At 39.1% G+C, this 21,403-nt stretch overlaps 1 long non-coding RNA gene across 1 annotated transcript; it reads left to right on the plus strand.

The window, feature by feature from the left end:
* The first annotated feature begins 987 nt into the window (after positions 1-987).
* Positions 988-4,568, plus strand: LOC113293044. The gene is made up of 3 exons (XR_003332021.1): positions 988-1,321; positions 3,945-4,036; positions 4,507-4,568. It is a non-coding gene; the product is annotated as an uncharacterized LOC113293044 (long non-coding RNA).
* Positions 4,569-21,403: the final 16,835 nt, after the last annotated feature.

A 21,403-nucleotide genomic window follows, 5' to 3' on the forward strand; every position in this document is an offset into this window, starting at 1 on the left:
TTGTTGGAAAGTATTGGGTGCTCCAAACGTATAAGAGGTTTTTTGTTGTGGTGTAACAATGTAATAAGGTTCACTAGGGTTATAAGGCAAGAATGGTGATGAAATGCGTCTCAGATCAGGTTGTATCACTGAAGATTGAGAAATAGGAAAAAATTGTGGTGAATTATTGGGTGCTTGTGTATCTCCTACCATTGTATCATTATCGTGTTGGGATATGTTGCTCCTGGTAGAATGAGGATACTGTGAACTCCCATCAACATTTATAGTCGGACTCAATACAAACATTGTGTCCATCTGCCAACTCTGACACACACTCAAGTGTGTAGAATCCATTTGTCAAACCAACCAATGCATATCGTTGTCTCTTCAACTCATCATTACTGGCATCCACATTGTAGTAAGGATAATCACATTCCTTAGCTTGGGAAAAAAATGAGGAGCGTGGTTGGCTCACCTTGTGAAGTAATACTTGGCATCTCCCAACGTATTTTGGGAAAATTTGACAAAGAAGATGAAGAACTTCCATCCGTGGTGGGCTGAGTTGATAGGTGCCTAATAATGCATATTTCTTGATCATTTTGTTGTCTTTAATCACATCTCTAGTGTCTTAATTTTTTATTTTATAACAAATCTTGTATTTTGCACATACCGCTTTTAACGGGTAAATTTGTCGGACTAATCTAATTTTGTATTGTGTTGTAGGTGGTTGAGTAAATGGTGAACAAGAGAAAAGTATTTTGATACAAAGGAAGTGATTAGAGAACCTAGTGGCACAACAAAGAAGTGGCATCAGACTGTAGCCGCAAAGAAGAGTTTTGGTGGCTTTCTAGCAAGGAAGATACACATGGAGCAGCTGGGATTATAAAAATCGGCTAAATTGAAGAGCCACTCAAAAATACAGAAGTTACCATTTGGAAAACAAGGATACAGGTCAAACTCTCATATATTCAAGGTAGGTGTTACCGTGTTAGTAACACCCAAAGAAACTCTTTTATCACCTTTACCAATTTCACTTCGAAAATCAGAAATCCTTCTCCTTCCTGCTCCACTCGTCAACAGTACCGTCTTTCTCTCTCAAGATGCCAAACCCATATCTTCTCCATCTCTCCCTAATCAATTAGATGTCCAATTCGTACTCCTATTGTTTTAGTCATTTCAAGCTTACCCTAGATATCAATAGTTGTTACTCGAGGAACAATAGGCCGGAGAATTTGTCCTAAGAACAATGAGAATAGCGAAGGGAAGGTCTGAATTTCTTGTTCTCTATAACATCAACATCGTCAAATAATAGGGTGGCTGTAAACTGAAGACTCCATCGGTGGTGAGTTCCAAGAATACTAAATCCCTAATTTTCTAATTGTATTGTACTGAAACTGGGATTGAAATTGGGGAAATTGGTGTATAAATGGGGATGGGATTATGATGAAGAACCAAGCCCGGAGTAGCCGGTGCACCAAGAAGTAATTAGGTTTATTTTTCAGCATTTTTCAATCATGTTCTAATTTCTTAGCTAGGGATTAGATGAAACTCTTAATCTAATATTAGATGATTTTGGTTATGAAGTTGTTCTTGTTGTGCCTAATTGCTCAAGGAATTGTTTAATATTTGAACCTCAATGTATAACTTTCACCTTGTATGTCATGCATCCTAGGTCATTAGAGTATTTATATGTTGTTATTTCAAGTTTCAACCCATGTTTAAATGATCTAATTAGTATGTGATTAGTCGTTCCGTAACAAGACAACTAATGCTAGGGATTAATATCTTTTGTTGTGATTAAACTATCCAAATTCATATCACCTTGAATACGCGGCAGACTTGCATCTTCATCGTTGTTCGTTAAAAGGACAAGAGTAATTTCAATAACCGAATCATCTAGCGTAGGTTAAGCAGTGGATTTGACTGTCCTAGTTCCTTCTAATCTTGTTTGTGTAGTATAATCATGCATAACCTTTGTGGTATCGATGCAAATCCCCCTCTTTGTGTTACTCTTGTTTGGAATCAGTTATAGTAAGAACGTAGCTTCAACCTTACACCCACCTTGTCCCTGAGGTTCGACCCGTACTTGCTCTGTGTTGCATATCGACACTGTGCACTTGTAGTTTAATACAATTGTAGGTATCTTTTCTAGCATACCAAGTTTTTGGTGCAGGGGATTCGGTAGCGGTTTAGCTGAAGTTTCTAGTTTCACTTTGCTGATTTTTAGCTGAATCCTGTACATATGTGTTTAGATTTTTTTGTTAGTATAATATAGCTGTTCAAATTCATCTGTTACATAATCTGCATTCTGTAGTTAGTATTAACTGTAGTTTTAATTTTTCTGCATCTTCAGTTTACTAGTTTTCAGTTTCGTTTTGTACATATGTGTTTAGATTTTTTTGGTTTTTTTTCTATTGTAGTGTAATTTAGTATAATCCATTTGCATATATATCTTGTATCTCATGATGTAGCTCTTAGTTTGATGTAAACCTGCAGTTTTCATATCCTGTAACATAACTTCTCTGAGTAGTGTTAAAATTTGTGAATCCATTGTTCCTTTTACTGTCATTAGCATAACTTAGATTGTGTTAGTTGTCAAGCCATCTGTGTATTTAATCCCCACTAATAGTAGCTGTAATTTTTAGTCCTTCCATACTCAGTTACGTGCATTCATCTATTTAGTCTTTCTTTTAGTTTACATGCACCTGGCATCATATCGTTCTAAAAATTGAAGCATCAGTGAAATAGTCATATATCAATCTGTAAATATTGTTTTTTCTATTGCCTTGTTGAGAAATGTTGCCTTACTCGGTATTATGTTTTTTCACAATTGTCAAAATACAGTCACCTGCACTTGAACATTAAACCTGCAAGCCTGACTTGTCCCCATCTTAACTATATTGTGGTATCCATATTAAGATTGTTGAAGTTATCCATCATGCTATCTAATTCCTGAGTAGAGTTAGATATTGCTAAGCTGTGCTTCTGTGTGAAAAATTCCTTCTTTGTTCTGTCTTAGCATCACTTAGATTTAGCATTAGGAGAATCTGTAATTTTGTACGCATCATTCTCTGCATCTTAGCCCTGTACATTGGTAGTAACCTTTAAATTCAGTTAGTCCATTTCAGTCTGCATTCTTTTAGTCTTTTTGTTAGGATACTGCCTATGTTGTTTTTATGAGTTGCATGTAAGAATGTTTTGAATCCGTAGCTTTCCCTTTCCCTTTTATTTTTCAGTAGCTGTGTATATTCTAGTATAACTTAGCTTTTGTAGCTTTTCATAAAATTTGCATTTGTAGGTCAAGCATCTGTTTGGTTTCTGTTGTTATTATTGTGTATCATATTTTGTAGTTGTTTATCAAGGTGCATCTAGTTATAATATCATCATAAATTTGGAAATTTTGTTGTATCTTTTTAATCTCATATAGATAATTGCATCTCAGTACATTCTATAGTAAATCACAAATGTCTTATAATAGTTGCATCATTTAGCTGTATTTATCTTTCTTTTGCATCTTTAGTTTAAGCATCTGTATAATAAGCTTCATCAGTTAACTGTTAGTTTAGATTTTCATTCCTTGTAATATATCCGTCCTCTCATTCTCGCATCTCATTCGTATATGTAACTGCATTTCGTGTTTAGTTCTCATTCAATAACCCTGTAGTAGTGTAATCATCATACCCCTGTAAATATCAGTTCAAATACTTGTTTAGTAGTTCATCTCTATTTTATTTTTTTTGAAAATTTTGTTGTAACCTATTGAGTTTTGTATTGACTTCATCTTGTTCCATTGTGACTGGTTTGAACTGATAACTTAGTCTGTCCTGGTTAGCAAATCAGTGGAATAATGCAGAATCATTGTCATGCTGTATATTTATCTCAGTTGTTTGTACTCAATATTGATACTCCATATCTTTGCTTACCTGCACAATTCTCTGTACTAATATTCTCTTTTGAGTATCCAGGTACCTATGGTGCTGCTGTTCAAACCAAGGAAAAAGAGAAAAGGGAGCAGCAGAACCAGTTTTTCGAGCCTAAACCCGGTTATATACCGGCGGTATCATTCTTTGAACCATGTCATTTTATGAATGATACAAATGATGGTCATGTTTTCTTGATTCTGAACTAGTGCTTCTGCAACATTTGGCATATGTGTGCATGTTCCGGAAATACTTAAGTGACATATTTGCACGATTGAATCTATTGGTTCTTTAAGCACCTTTCGATCTCTGTAAATCACTATATCTATGTGCACGTATTCGTGAATCTGTTACCACTTCAAGGAGCATTACTTATATGGCTTCTACACTATTTGTTCCCAGTTCGTCGTTTAATATAGGGAAGTGTAGAATCTCTTCAGATGAGCTTGTCTGAAAAACGTGTTTCATGTCTTCTACACTATTTGCTCATGTTTTAGATGCATAGTAAAGAACTTAGATGATGTTAGTTCACTTACATGCTGGATTTTATGGTTTTGTTGGGTTTCCACGCTTGAATCATTCTAATCCCATGTAATCTTCACATTAGGTGCCAAATGTTGAAGTTAGGAATAATGGATCCAACAATGATGACTTGAGCAACCATGGAGCCGTTGATAATGAGACCTCCATACCTGTACCTCAAGGTCATGTAACACTTGTTGTTGATGCCGTGGAGGTGACTGAAACTCCAATTGTGCATGAGATGGTGGAACCCGAATCGAGAATGGAAGAAGCTGCTCCAACCGAAGTTGTTCCTATGATTGTTGACACTGTTACAGCGACTGAGAACCGGATAATAGTGCATGAGTATCCCAACGCAGGGAATGCTTTTACTCCTCCATTTGGTGAGATACTCCCTTATCATAGGTTTCTTGGTGGATTTAGCGTTCCCATTGGATATGCTTCTATGTACAAGAAACCATGGAAGATGTAGGCACATCGTCGTTACCAAGGATCCGGAGCATAGCTATTTCTTGACGAGGCAAGTAGAAGTCATCTTGCGTGTTATAAATGATATCTGTATCACAGCTAGAAATACTGTCACCCGGGATGTACTCTTTGATTGGGAGTACAACTTGAAGAAAGCTGAAGAACTTGACTTCAATCTGAAGTGGCTTCGTCAAAAGATTGATGCTATCAGGAAAGCAGTGGAAGGTGACGCTCCTTTCACCACCAGTGATGCCGTGTTGAATAAGATGGATGAAGCTGCTGAGCTGACCAAGAAGCTGGAGGCGGAGAAAGCTGCTTTGCAAGTCTTGGAGGATGCAGAAAAGCAGAAATCTTATTTTGCTGACTTTTTTTAGTTTTCTTTCCATGATATCTTGAACCTTGGACTTCTGAGATATGCGAGGTTTTATTTTGGTTTTGATTTCTTAATTAGTTTTGGATTGTGAAATCGATCGTCTTGACCAGTGGACCGTCAGTCCCCAGTATTTTGTTAAGTCTCTATTATAGTTTTGAAAGTGGTAGTAAAAGTTCGTTGCTCGGACTTGTAAAGATAATGGATTTTTAGATTTAAAAGTATACAAAAATATTAACAATGGGTGCGAGAGGTAACCAAGACACTAGATTCCACTATTACGCAAAATTGATTGATAAATATTTCAAGACTCTATTTTATTCTTAAGTCCTCTTTTATCTTTAATTCACTATCAATCATACAAATTCTCAAATTTTATTTGTAAACTTTAAGCATAGATTATCAAGAGATTTAACCAAGTATAACCTATCAAACTGAATAACAAATAATTAAGACAATCATTCAAATAATTTAAAACTCTGCAAAAGCAGCGATTAGGTGAATTATATAATTAAATGAAATAGTTACCCATTTATGTTGCGTGAATAACTTCCTCCATTGCTTGGTTACAAGGGAATTAGTCGCTCATCATATTGGAAAACCTCTCAAATAATTTCATTGATGCTCAAAAGTGTTTTACAATGAAGAGAAAGATAAGTAAATAGTATAAAACAGGATTCTGCGACCCACAGAAGGCGTCCATAATCAACGACACAGATATAGTGTTGTTGGTACAACGATCAGTCGCGGAAAGGAGTGGAAAAGTGTCGCAATAAAGCGACAGTTTTTAACGACTTTCCTGCCTCGTCCAATGTTCTTCGTGTTCTTCAGTTCCAGCAGCAGCAGGAACTTCTTCAAAGCGTCTGGTTCTTTGATTTTTACGTCTCTAACTCTCTCCCAACTCTCGAGATCCTCTTCCCAATGACCGATACTTGTATTTATAGTGTTTTGGAGCAAGAAATCCGACCACTGATTGCGTATATTTTCTCTTTAATTCGATTATTTTTTGCTGCCCAAAAATGAGAATACTTACCATTTATAGAATTTCCACACGTTAACTCGCTCCCAAAACGCTCCAAATTAGTTTCTTAATGCCTCAGAAGCTTTCCCGCACCTCCACATCACTCCATGCACAGCAGAAACACACTTGAGCTCGCTTACAGTGCGTGTTGCTCTGTTTTGGTTTGGTGAATCGAACCAGGAATTTTAGCCAAAATTGACCGATTCCGTCACCCATACTGTGTTCCTCAACCTATATCACATCTCTATACCAAAATTCATCCATTGAATCGACCTACCACTACTTCATTTCTTCGATCGAAAATTCTCCCGTGCTGTGAACATTTTCCCGCCAAAATCGATATTCAAATGAAGAAGAGGGGTGTCCCCCTATCCTGTCTTGGTGTCCCCTTAGTAATTTGGGCTGAAATAGTAATTCTTGGGTTTAAATAGTAATTTTTCTGGTTTCCTCTGGGACATTTCTGGGACGTTTCCGGGACATTTCTAGGGTGCCTTTAGTACTTTTCTCCGAGATGTAAATCATCACTTTTTTGAGCAACTCTTTCCATACAAGGGTATTTTCTCCAAAAACACCTAAAAAAACATAAAAACACCATAATGAGAACAAATGGGTACTAATAAAATACATAAAAGAGATCAAAATAGACACATAAATGCGTCTATCAGTCTCTCCCTTTCGTTTTCCCTTCTTCTGGTGAGACCTAGATAGAGGACCCAGGTAGAAAAATTGATGTAAAGACCTAGGTGGTCGAAGTTGGAGGTACCTTGATGAAGGATTTAGCGGAAGGACCTGGTGGACATCGATCGACTGTGGAGGTTATGAATCCCGTCTAAGAATTACTGCTTGCATGTTGTATGCTCTGGAAGCTGTAGGAACCTCATACGACGTCAGAATTTGATGCTTGACCCCAAATTTTGAACCTAAGAGACTGAGTTATCACATGAGCAAAGAATCACTCAATTTGGAGTTGCAGAGGTCAGCCAACTAAGCATGCACATTTGCAATTTGTAATCCCGTACAAATTTTTCAGATGTCGTAGACCTGATGGTAAAGGCCATATCTTTCATTGATGCGCCCTTTTGTATGTTGTATAAGAAACATAGACCAACATCTTTAGTTGAGGAAGTATTGTCTCATTCCTCACCCATTGGTACGTTTTTGTAAACCCATGGCCTGGAGCATGTCGTATCTCACTTGTAGAGGCGATGAGAACATCTTGTAGAAGATTTTGGTTTTGTTCCCATCTGCCGGGCAAGCTTTGGGAAGACGTTCATGTTAGCATGTTTTCATGTTTACACATCTTGGTATGAATCATTAGGGCTTGAAGAAGTATGATCCATAGAGAATGAATAGTTGATGAAGCCGGATGTTGCGCCCGAGAGTGATGTTGAGATTACAACTGGAAGTTCTCCATAAATTCTTGTTGATGCTGAGACCATGAATAGAGTTCCTCCACATATTGATGCCGATACTATGATTGGAGTTGATACAGATACCGAAGATGATAGTCTTTGCTCTTCCGTCCAGTGAGCATGCACGAACTAATTGGTGAGTTGAACATTCCTAAGATGAAGGTGTATTAGGATTACAACCCAAATCCTCCTGTTATGACTTTACTGTGAAGTGGCTTCGTCATGGAATCGATGTTGTTGCGCGGTAGATAGCAGCAGCAGTCTTCATTCTGGATATGATTGGTGAAGAGAGGAAGTTCCCCAGTCGTGCAGGGTCTTTTGATGTAGAGAGGTTCCGTTTGACGACGTTTCATGGAATCACATTAGGTTGCAATGACTTGTTATATGGATAACATTTTTTGAAATATATTGAATTGATATTTCCAATAAAATCAAGTCCCGTTGCATCCCTCATTCACTTAGCAGAGTTGAAGGAGTTTGTAGCATCCATTGATGAACGGTGTTGCATCTACTTCAGAAGTATTATCATGGGATAGTGAAGGGTTATCGATTGTAATTCAGATATACTTTGATCGTGTCGCTGTTGAACCGGTGTGTCACGTCGAGATATTGTGCTGAAGCTAGAGGCGTTATTATTGAAGGTGTACTCTTTGAATGGGAGTACAATTCGAAGGCTTCTTATGTGCTTGAGCGCTGAAGCGTCGAATTTCTTATGCTTGATCGTCTTGGCTCCGTGTATCTTCTGTCGATTCAGCATTCCGCTGCGAGGGATTCAACACTTGTGCATACATCAGAGATTTCTGATTTTGTGGCACTCGTGGACGTTCCTGCAAGTCTATGTAGAAATTCCCAAAGTGTTCTTTGTCATGCTTCTGTCATCTCTCAGTGGTGAATGTCACGGTGATATGCTCGATTCGAAGCGGTGTCAGGTTCAACCACACTTGGAGTGAGATTACCCACTAATAGCGTCTTGTAATAGCAGAGATGCTAGCTGAATTGAGTCCCCATGCTAGAATAACATGTGAGGGAATGAAAGACATAGACATGGAAGGAATGAGACTTGCTTGAATGCGAAACCTCTTGATGAATTTCTATGTATCTTTTGCAGGTTATTATTTCAACCTCGTCAGAGTTCGAATTTCCTCCAAGTGCTCTGATAATGGAACGTCCGCCAAATCTGCTGGATCAGAACTTTCTTTGTTGGAGAGATGTGCAAAAAAAGACGCTTTGTTTGTAGTCATATTTTCAGCATGGGTTCATGCTATCGCGTCATATCTTGGATTTTCCTGATTATGTGAAACTTGTTATATGTTCAGGTTGAACGTATTTTCACCTTGAGAGTGTTGTAGATATAAGAATTTCTGAGCGTTCCTTCATGGTCTCTGATTGAGATGGGTTCATGAGTATCTTCTTGTTGACTGATGTCTGTGACTCTGAAGGATTTCAGTGAATGATTTTGATGGCGGTGTCAGCATCGATCAACATTCTTCTGAATTCATTTCCTCTAAGATGGAATGTGGTAAGAAGTCCCCAGTCATGCATCTACTTATCTGTGGCGGGAGGTTATGGAGGCACTTCTAGAATATGGTTCAAAGTCGTGAACATGTATCCCTTTTGAGCCTTTGACAGATAAAGCAATTCGCACACATGCCTGGCTAAACTGCTTCTTTGAATGGTTGTTCGGAGATTGTGAAAGTTCTGACTGGAAGAGGGTCTCTGTGTACTCTTTCAGTCCCCAAGTTAAGTTCCCCAGATCCGACCTTTTCCTTGAATATGCGCTTCAAGATCCTGCAGTCGCTGGTGGGATGATTGACGAACCTATGGAAACGGCAGTAGCGAGGGTTCTCCATTTCTTCTTCAGTTGGTTCTTTTCTAACGTATGGCAGCTTGATTGCACCATCCTGGATCCAGACATCCAGTAGTTCGATCACCTCTTCGATGGAGAAAGGGAAATCAGGTTCTGCTGGATCTGCATTTTTAGTTTGAGCTTGTGCATCCCGGATTTGACTACCCCTTTTTTGGTGATTTCGGAGGAGCTAGATAAGCGTGCTTGCGCTGTGATTCGACTTTTAGTTTCCTCCTTTCTGCAACAACATTTTTGGAAGGCTGAAGATTATACTGATTGTTGACTAGGCGTCGGATGCTTCGAGATTCCTCGACCTTGTAGACTTTGCTCTTTCTAGTAAAGCATTGCTGATCGCTTGGCTACTCCATGGAGTTCTGAGAAAGTCTGGAATTGCAGATTCTCCAGCAAGGCTCTGTAGATTGGGATCATTCCGCGGTGTTCATGCTCTCCTGGTGCCTTCATGAATCACGTGTTCTCGAGCGTTCCCTGTTCTGTTGTATAGTGTGGACGTTGGGGAAGTGTAGCTCTTTGGGAGAGGAATTATTTGAGTAGCAGCAGGATATGGAGGTTGATGACGGTGGACAAATGGTGTCTTGTCTTTTCCTCGATCCTCCATGAAGCGTTTCATGTCCTCACGAGTCATAAAGCTTGCAGGTTTCTTTGTTGGCGGGTTATCTGCATCCTTGTGGAATTCATCATCATCTACTATATGGATCAGAATGACTTCGGGACCAGCGACCGGAGATGTTTCTTTGGATTTTCCTTTCTTCTGAGCTTTCCCTGACATCTTGTCAGTGGGAGTTTTGAGATAATTGCACAGCTCTTTCTGAGTGTTGGCCATGTCAATCTGATTTTTGGCGAGAGTCCCTTGCACCTTCATGATATCAGATACGGTAGGTGGATTCTCCGTGGCTTCCTCAAGACGTCGTCCGAAGAGAGGTTGATTTTCGTTGTTGGTGTGAGGAGGAGTATTATCACCACTATTGTTGTAAGCAGGAATGGTTTCTGGAATACCACCGTTGTTGCTAGTGCTAGCGATGTTAGCGTTAGGATTTGTAACTGAACCTGACCTAAGATAAACCATTTTGCGAAAATGTGAGATTGCAACCGAGAGATTAATCTCCCACTATGGTCGCCAATCTTTGGATGGGGAAAAAAGAGCCGTCGGTTTTTTAGGAAAGTGAAGAGTCGAGCGTGCTGTCGAGACTCCTCAGCCGGGCAAAATGTTAATCCTCACACAGATGCACCGCTGCAAAAGGGGTGCTTAGATTCAGGAAATCAATCTGTATGACTCCGGCCTAAACCAAGACAATGGCCGTTCCAGAGTAAATTCGGTCGCAAAGAGGGAGATGGGTTGATATGTAGGAGGTAAGCTGAGAGTTGTGTGGGATCAGTGATGATCAAGGATTGTGGGTGTGTTAAAGGTTTCTGCAATATTGCTGAACTTCTGAAGTTGAGTTATGTGAATAAGTTTATATCGAGTTGTTGACGGATAATGATGATAATCGATGATTGATGATATCCTGATGTCCTCGATTTAGACATATTTATATTGCCAGAATGATGTACCACTGATCCCTGTAAGTGTGACGGTTTCTTGAGTGAAAGAGTGGGAAAGTGGGAGATCGTGGTAAAGTCAGTTTCGTGTCGTGCGGAGACTTGACTGATCGTGCACCCACTACTTTGCTAACTCCTTCAACCGTTTACATGACTCACACACATTTCTCGTTGTGGATAAATCCACGTGCCATAGACCGCCAGACCAAAACCCTAAGTGATATCCCCCCATTTGTGACGTGATTGATATTTCACGAATCGTGGAGTCTGCAAGGCAGACGTGTATTAGTTAGTCAGTTGTTGACTGATTTAGTCTGTGAGTCTAGTTTTGTTGAATCGAGCATAAGTGGTGAATGCTCAGTGATTCATGGATTGAACATGTAGTTCTCTGAGATGTCAATGAATTACTGACTAGAGCGACTGAGCAAGTATTACTCAACTCGACGAATTGCTGAATATTGAGAGTTTGTCGAGCAATTGAGCAAGTATTGCTCAATTAGACGAATTTGATAATTTTGGCGTGCAACTGAGCAAGTGTTGCTCAATTCAACAAACTACTGACGAATTACTGAACATTGATGGTTGGATCAATATTCGAGCAACTGAGCAAGTATTGCTCAATTCGACGAATTATTTACTGGTGCCATAACTCAATAAAATATTAACCAAAAATATTGGTGAATTACCGAATATTATTAATTTGGATGTTGATTGCTGAATCAACATTATTTTGTGCTTGAACTTTCTCAGAATGGTGATTCGTGGAGCGTTTGTTCGAAACCCTAATTTTTATCAATCCTTCATCAATTGGTGAATTGCTGAAAATTGGTCATGAGTGAGGAGGACCGACCACATGGGATGATGAGCGTCCATGGGTGCCCAGTGCTCGAGTGAGCACGCACCAGGGTTCTCAGTTTGAGAGTTGGTGAAAGAACGATGATTAAATGCATGTTTCATCATTTATTGAAATATTGATGGATTCAACATTAGGTGATAAAACTTAGGTATGAGAGATGAGGACCGACCAAGAGAGCATGGGACCGGCTCTTGGTGGTCACGGGACCAGTTGTTGGTCATTTGGAGAATCCCCCAGTTGGTTGGAGAGAGTTCGGGCCCAGTATGAGCAATTGTGCAAATTAGGTCAGAATTATGAAAACATGTGAGACCGGCTTTGTGCAAGACCTAGGAATGACTCTGGTCGGTCATGAAGGCATGCACATGTGGCCGTGGTGTTCGTGTTTCCATGCTGAGAGTTTCAGTATTTTCTGATGCGCGTTCGAGCAACATAGTGAATTTTCAGAAGAGTTTCATCTTGACTGAGAATTCTCGATTTTTGTTGGAATGAGCATGTATGCTCAATTCATCAATATTTTGAGAATATTAAAATAAAAGTGTTTAATATTTAAAATTGTCGTGAGAGACTAGCCAGTCGTGTGACTATGTTGGCTTTTGGTTTTTCGTGATTTGAGCAATATTCGAGAAAATACGGAGAAATCATGAATTTTGCTCAAACCCAGGAGTTTCATGAATTAAGGAAAATAATAATTATGAAAGATTAGGGATTGCAAGGTGTGGGACCGGCCATGGCTAGGGCATGTCCGGACGGCTAGGTTGCCCGGTCCCGCACACCTTTCCCTATTTTATTATTTTTCATGAATCCTTGAAGTTATGGAGAATCCACGAGTTTTTGTTGAAACGGAGGAGTTTCGTGAGATTAGGGAATAATAATTATAAAAAGCTAAGGATTGTGAGGTGTGGGACCGGCCATGGCTTAGGCATGGCCGGCCGGTTAGGTTGCCCGGTCCCGCACACCTCTCCTTATTTTACAATATTACTTCGTGAATCCACCAAGTTATGGAGAATTCACGAGTTTTGCAAAAAACAAGGAAAGTTGCTAAAACCAAGGAGTTTTCGTGAATTCACGAAATAACAAAAAATAAGGAAACTAATGGGAGAGGCACGAACCGACCATGGCTAGGGCACGGCCGGCTGGTGGTCCCGGCCCTGGGCTTCTCTTATTATTTTATTAATATTTATTATTTTCTCCTGTTTTGCGAAGGATTCCTCATTATTTCATATTTTTGGACACTCGTTCGTGCATCCGGGTGCTCAGTCGTGCATCATTGTCGAGTACACTCGCACCATTTTTGTGGGGCTTACTCAGTGATGGTCCAGATACTCGGTTGTTGAGTATCTATTACTAATCTATGAATTCAGTGGAGAATAATCCATGAAACTGAGTAATAAAAATGAATAGTTGTTCATTATTAATTCGCAGGATCAGCTGTGGATTCGACTACGAATTCAGAATAATAAAACTAGCCATCCTATGGGATTGTGGATTCGACCATAGAATCGGAGTAATTCAGATTATCTATTACCATTTCATGAGATCAGTGGATTCGATCATGAAATCGGAGTAATGAGATAACACAGTTGTTTTATTTCCATTCTATGAGATCAAGCCGTGGATTCGACCATGTAATAGGAGCAATTGTTATTGCCATTCCATGGGATCAGGCCGTGGATTCGACCATGAAATAGGAGCAATAATAGATTATTCTGGGAATTCAGTAGTAAATGTCACGGCAGGATTAATATATTGCAGAAAAGATATTAGCCAGTTAAAGCGTCACATCTATTCTTAATGGTGCACAGTCAGGGAGTCACGATGTTGTTTACGACCTGAAGGCGTTAGTGTTCTCAATCTACGGAGAACCGCCTGAATCTATGCACAGTCTCTCCACATAATCAGGGAACGGTGAGTGTCACCGACGTCCTGAAGGCGTACACCGCCCAACTATTCTTCTATGTGGAGGTGGGTCTCTCTCTTGTAGTCAGGGAACAATGAGTATCACCGACGTCCTGAAGGCGTTAAGCTCTCAATCTACGGAGAACCGCCCAAATACTCTATTTTGCATAGAGGTCACGACGAAATGCCAGGGATCGAACGCTCAGCTGATGGAGACTTTTCGAAAACATATTCATCATGGATTCGTAAAATATGAATCGTTGCATGCCTGAAAGCCGTGTCAAAAACATGCCTCATGATTTTACGGTTTTTTCCCTTTGTTGAAAATCCACCATATACAAACACCAATAATCGTATGCATGAATATAACTTTGATGTGTCTGATTCCTTGCCTAGGTCACAATATGATGTTACTTCTAATCTTCCGATGCATGAGACCAAATTTTTCGATAATCATGGTTCTGAATTTGGGCTTGTTGAACTGTTCTATGAATGTGAGCATGCTGCGACACTTGTAGACGACTTAGGGGATGTTGATGTGACTGGTAATAATAGTACTTTTGATTTCATACTTGTGAGCAACATAGATGTGCCGGATTTCCTGCCTAAGTCACAGACTGAGACTCTTCCACCCAACCTAGATTTGGTTTGTAACAAAATTGTAAAACCAACCTTTCTAAAAGTACCTAATCTAGGATTGGAACTATGTGCTTCCCAAGTCCTCTTGGACTATTTTGTTGCTAATTATAATGTCTTTAAGGAGCCACAGTTGGAATGCATTTCTCTGCCCGTCCCTAACAAAGTTCACTTCGAATTAGACCTTGTGCATAATGAACCCATAAAATTGCTAGATTTTGTGTCCAACATCATATCTATTGAAAATTTCAGGACTTGGGGTAACGCTTCTACATCCGCAGTCTTACTTACACTCCCATGTTATATATGTGTGATTAGACTGTTGATGTTTCTGCACATCATCTTTTGGGTTGATCCTCAACTCTTTAGGTTGTATGTATATGGTGATTTTTTCTTGTATATAATCCAGTAGGTAATGTTATTTTCTAGATTTTTCGTGTATGTATATTGTGTTAATCCAATGTGATATCAACTGATTTCTGTTGGACCTTGGCCATGAATAATGGAGTTCTGAAAATGCTTTCGCTGACATCTAGTAAAATCTTTACTTTTCTTTGATCAACATGATTCTATTGGTGTATTGTTCAATCCTGTTCATATTTGGAAACATTGAGGAAAATGTTTAGTTTAGGTTTGGGGGTGAAAAGTAGATACCATTGACTGTCACTGTGATATATTCTGAAACTGAACTTTGCAATAAAAAAAGGAGCTCATTTACCTTGATTTGTGATACCTGTGCATGTATGATATCTTAAGGTTCATAGTCTAGATGATGAGGCACCCATAATTTTAGCACAATTCACATGTGATATAGAAAATTTGTACATGCACGATCCACCAAGCTGTTTTGGGGTAAAAACTGATTCTGCTGTTTTTGGTAAATTTGGGTGTGTAAATAAGAAACGAATTCAAACCCTAAACAAATGCACTGCACGGGAGTACTTTTAGATTCGAGAGATCCATATGTAAGACTCTGGCCTAAACCATGAAATGGCTGTTCCAGATTCAATTCGGTCACAAAGGTGAAGGAGAAGGGTTGATCTTAGGGAGGGAGCGAAGAAGGTGTTTGCGATCAGAATGTTGAATTATGAAGGTGTGGATGTTTTATGACTTGTATCAGAATATGGTTTCTGGATACCTGTGTTGATAACACTTATTTTTTCGAAGATAGGTTGTAAACCTATTTATACAAGTCATTGAGCGCACTACTGACCTCGTAGGAAGTGGAGGCGGTTAAGTAGTGGAGAAGTGGAGTTGTGTAAAAAGTGGTGATCACCACGTTTCCATTATGTAGGAAGGCTAGTCACACTTTCACCCACTACTCTCATTACCGTTAACCGTCCGTGCTTTCCTGACATTTTCTCGTAATGCGCCCATTGCACGCCGCACGCTGTAAACCGCCAGACCAATACCCCAGTGAGCATCCCCCAGTTTGTGATATGATTGATGTCTCAAGTAAATGGGTCAAGTCATGAGACTTGCCGCTAAAAGCAGCATATGGTGCTTCTTAGGTTAAATAACTAAATTATTTATGAAGTCGATATTCAAAAAATATCGTATGTATTCAATGCACGTAAAGCATCGCTTTTAAGCAAGCAGCTCAAAATAATCGATGTGCATGGAGCATCGTTGTTTTAGAGCCTGTCTAAATTAGTCGCGAGTCGATCGTCTTAAAAAGAAGAGTGTGACCGGACACTTTTGGGCGATTGTTTGGTAGATCTAGGGACGAGCTATTGCTTGGTCGATCACTCCACGTAGACGAGTGCCAGATGGTAACCATTCTAAAATCCGACCGGCTGATCTAAATTAGATCTGAGTCGCTCAGATCGGCTAGCCAAGTCGAGTGGCCGAGACGATTTGCGGCAGTTAATGACTGTTGTTGAAGCAGCGCGAAGGACTATCTTTGCGATCGTTTGAGGATCATATGGTCTAGCTGTATGATAGACACATTTTTGTGTCTTATTTGTCCTCAATGTTCTGTATTGTTGGTACTCGATTTCGTACTTATTATGGTATTTTATGTGTTTGTAGGTATTTTTGGGAAATAAACTTTTTTTGGAAAATTCGGCTCGAAAAGTTGCTCGGGGCACCCCCGGAAAAGTACTAAAGGCACACTCATTTTGGATAAGGGCCACCCTAGGGCACCCTTGCTGTTAAAGGCGCCCCTACTCTGGATAGGGGGAACCCCTTTCTTCTTCATTTGAAAATCATTTTCGGCGGGAAATATTTCATCATCATTGCACGAGATTTTGGGAAAGATTTCTGGGATATTTTCATGGATATTATGCTGCGATTATGTTGTCACTTAATCAATAGGTCGCAGGACGTGTTTTTGGAAGGAAAACAAGGAATACAATCTGCCCATGAATGATTGTTGCGTTAAACAGGGTAACAAATATTCTCGGATTACGCTTGAGTTATAAGAGCATATTACGTGGGATTTAAGAGGATATATTCTCTGAAAATTTGTTTCTATCCAATCCAGAGAGAGTTGAAAAGTTTCGGACAACTCAGACGTGTATAATAGAGGAAAGGAGAATAAAATCTCCTAAACTTTAATAAGATATTTTCTGGTATTTACTCGAGAGATTGATGGTCCTGTGGTGTATTTATAGCTGATTTTGGAGTCAGATAAGGGGACAGAGCGTTAGGGGGAAGAACAGAATGGAGAGAAATCAAGTTTGAGAAACCTGCTGCTGCTGCTGCCATTGATGAACACGAAGAACATAAGACGTATGTAGACAGTCGTTCATGCTAAAGTGACAGTGACACATTAGTTGCATCGTTCTTTGTAACAGTTAGTTTGTAACATGCATAATTGTTACAAACCCGGTTTTTCATCATTTCTACCTTTTTCATCATTTGTAAACCATTTTTGAGCATAAATAAATTCTTTGATGTGGATAATGTTGATGAAGAATTTGAAGTATTTAGGCATGGGGATCAGGAATTTGTTACTCCTATTGATCTTGATAATGATAATGATATTTCTGGTTCAAATCCCGATAATTTTAATTATTATCCACCTATTCAAAAGAACGGGGGTTTGACTAGAGATAATATCGTTTTAGACGAATTTGTACTTCCTTTTGATTACGAAGCCAATGATGGTTTAGAGGAACTAGTTTATCCTGAGAATATTGTTTTCGAGTATAGAAATTTAGAAACTCTACTCTTAGAAGAAAATGAACTCGTAGAGATGAGTGAGGATGAACCTGACTTAGAAGAATCAATTGACCATTTCCAAGAATCTGATGACTTAGAAATTAGGGAAGTTGTGACTAGTCTTTCTAGAGACACTGAAAACTCTAAGTTTGGGGGTGATCATCATTCTCCATGTGCTTTAGCTCTTAGAAAGGTCCCTCACTTGGGACTTGACATATGTGCCTCAACCATTTTACAAGATTATCTTCATACGCGTTTTCCCGAACCTAATAATGTCCAAGAAGAAGTTCAGTTGTTAGAAACCCATTCTCTGGTTGATGTGGTTTAACCAGGATATGATACCCAGATTGATTTTGTTTTCCCACCAAAAACTTTTATTCCAATTGTGGGAACGTCTGAATTTGAAATGTGTCAGTTATTGAGTTTTGAGACTAAACTTAATTACTTTAGGAGATTAGGGTCGACACATTTGTTTAAGAAACACCACCACTCTCATTGTGGTCAGATGTGTGAATCAAATCTGATTGACTTAGAGGATCCCCAGTTATTCAGGTTATTATTATGTGCTTCTAAGTTTGTATTTGAGTTTTTCCAGACTCTAGAACCTGAACATTCGGATCTAACTTATAAGGAAATGCAACCCATGGAAATATTTTATCTAGACCCTGTTATAGAACCTGAACCTGAACCACATCTAGATGTAGTTGTCTTAAACAGGAAACTAGACAAGGTTGTGCTTTATCTGTTAATTTTCTTGGCATGTTGCAGATTCCTTTTACTTGTGATAGTTCTATTTGGTTTTGGTGATCCACAGTTATTACGGCTATTACTTTATGATTCTATGAGGTGATTAATTCCTTCCGATGTCTGGCTAAAGACTTTAAACTTAGCATTTCTTGGGAGGTAACCCAATCTCATGCAACACGGTAATATCTTTCCTTAACTCTTTTGCTTCGAGTGGTAATAGTTTCTCCTTGTTCATGCTTTTAATTTTATCTGTAGAACATTGAGGACAATGTTACATTTAAGTTTGGGGGTATGGGAGAAACTTTTTAGTTGCAATAAATAAACTCCAAAGCTAGAAATTTATGCTTATTAAGGTTGGCACTAACCAATCTAAGTGGATGGGAACATCTTGGTTGTAGGAGTTGAGGAACCAATCTGATTAGATGGAAACATCTAAAGAGTCTATTCATAAAAGCGGAGAGCTCAGGTGTTAGAATTAAAAAAAAAAAAAAATTGGTAGTTTCGCCATATCTCGTTGAATCCTAATCCTTCTGTTTTTATTTTTTTATGTGACTTGGCGGGGCACACGATTCAAGTTGTTACCTTTGCTAGGGTGAATTAGGGTGATTGAGATACCAAAAATAAATAAATTTGAGACCAGACCATCAGACCAACCAGAATAAATTCAATAAAGTCGACCACTGGTGCCCTTGTATATGCCAGTTGTGTTGACCTAGAGTTAGATTTATTGACCACTGGTCCCCTTGTATATGCCAGTTGTGTTGATATTAGTCAGATCGGTATCTCAGTCCATTAGGATAGGTTCATCTTGGCAGAGGCCTTCAGACAGATATGGGAAACACCGTTCACTTTAAACCATCTACTTTTCTCTTTATCCATCTTCTTAATCTTTCCATGTGATTGGTTGACTCCGGTTATGATGTCCAGAAACTATCTAAGTAGAGCTTTGTCACTTATATATGAATTTTAGGATGTTGAGTGCAAACTCGTGTACATCAATTGGAATTTCGCATCAGGGTACTTTCTCCTATAGTCAATGAAAGTATGCCAACCAAGGAGATTCTTTAGTGCCTTCCAGGGTTTTGCGTAGATATCTAGCGTCTGGAGTAAAGGTTTTGTGGGTACACCTCTGGTAAACCCTCCCGAGATTAACTCGGTCGCTAGGGCCACCTAGAGAGTTAGGATTTTATTTTTCTATATTAGTTTTGCTCGATGACTAGCAAATAATAAGTTTGGGGGTATTTGATAGACACATTTTTGTGTCTAATTTGTCCTTAATGTTCTGTATTGTTGGTACTCGATTTCGTACTTATTATGGTATTTTATGTGTTTGTAGGTATTTTTGGGAAATAAACATTTTTGGAAAATTCGTCTCGAAAATTTGCCACAGGGCACCCCCGGAAAAGTACCAAAGGCAACCTCATTTTGGATAAGGGCCACAGGGCACCCCTGCTGTTAAAGGCGCCCTTGCTCTGGATAGGGGGGACCCCCTTCTTCTTCATTTGAAAATCATTTTCGTCGGGAAATATTTCATCACCACTGCACGAGATTTTGGGAAAGATTTCTGGGATATTTTCATGGATATTATGCTGCGATTATGTTGTCACTTAATCAATAGGTCGCAGGACGTGTTTTTGGAAGGCAAACAAGGAATAAAATCTGCCCATGAATGGTTGTTGCGTTAAACAGGGTAACAAATATTCTCGGATTACGCTTGAGTTATAAGAGCATATTACGTGGGATTTAAGAGGATATATTCTCTGAAAATTTGTTTCTATCCAATCCAGAGAGAGTTTGAAAACTTTCGGACAACTCAGACGTGTATAATAGAGGAAAGGAGAATAAAATCTCCTAAACTTTAATACGATATTTTCTGGTATTTACTTGAGAGATTGATGGTCTTGTGGTGTATTTATGGCTGAGTTTGGAGTCAGATAAGGGGATGGAGCGTCACGGGGAAGCACAGAATGGAGAGAAATCAAGTTTCAGAAACCTGCTGGTGCTTCTTCCATTCATGAACACGAGGAACATAAGACGCCTGTAGACAGTCGTTCATGCTACAGTGATAGTGACACATTAGTTGTATCGTTCTTTGTAACAGTTAGTTTGTAACAGGCATAATTGTTACAAACCCGGTTTTTCATCATTTCTCCCCTTTTCATCATTTGTAAACCATTTTTGAGCATAAATAAATTCTTTGAGAGGGTTTTCAACATGATGAGCTAGACCCCATCGCTGTGACGACGGACGAAGCTGAATTTCATCATGTGGTAAATTTAATTAATTCCTTATTTACTTTTTGCACACATTATAAATGATTTATGATTTCTATTAATCAATTATCATCTTGTTTGATAGTGTATGCTTAGTCTTAGGTGCTTTTGATACACTATGCTTGTAATTTACAATTGATGTTTTACGAAATCTATTTTGGCAAAGAATAGAGTTAATATTTCTTGTGTTTGGAGCTATAATTGCCTAGGATTAATTTTTGAACCACTTGAATATGAAAAACAATGAAATCCCGAGTCCCAACGAATTCTTCATCCCGTTACATATTTTGTACATAATTTCTTATTTTTATATTTAAGCCTATAATCAATCTCAACTAAGTCCAAGTGAACGACAACTCTATTTAACACTATCAAAAATATGATCATTGTAGCTTGGCCGATTGCTCCTCATGGAAGGGGGGTGGCCGGTGATCACAACATCGCCCTATTGGTTATCTAATATCTAATCTAAACAGTCTGACCAAGCTAGCGAAGTTGGATGGTCGAGATGGTTTGCGGTAGCTATTTGCTGCTGTTGATCCAAATTAGGGTTTGGAAGCGGTGTGGCCAACCCTAGTTTGGCTGATCGAATGGAAGCGTTTGGTGATAATTTGAGAAGGCCGATCGGCCACGTGCAAAGAAGGGCTGCTGGTGTGCATGCTGACATCTCTTGGGCCATCTAAAAGTAGATATAAGCCATTCGATTTAGCTAGCGGAGATGGGAGGTCATGATCG

Source organism: Papaver somniferum, chromosome 7 (assembly GCF_003573695.1).
Source record: "Papaver somniferum cultivar HN1 chromosome 7, ASM357369v1, whole genome shotgun sequence".
Classification (NCBI taxonomy): Eukaryota; Viridiplantae; Streptophyta; class Magnoliopsida; order Ranunculales; family Papaveraceae; genus Papaver; species Papaver somniferum.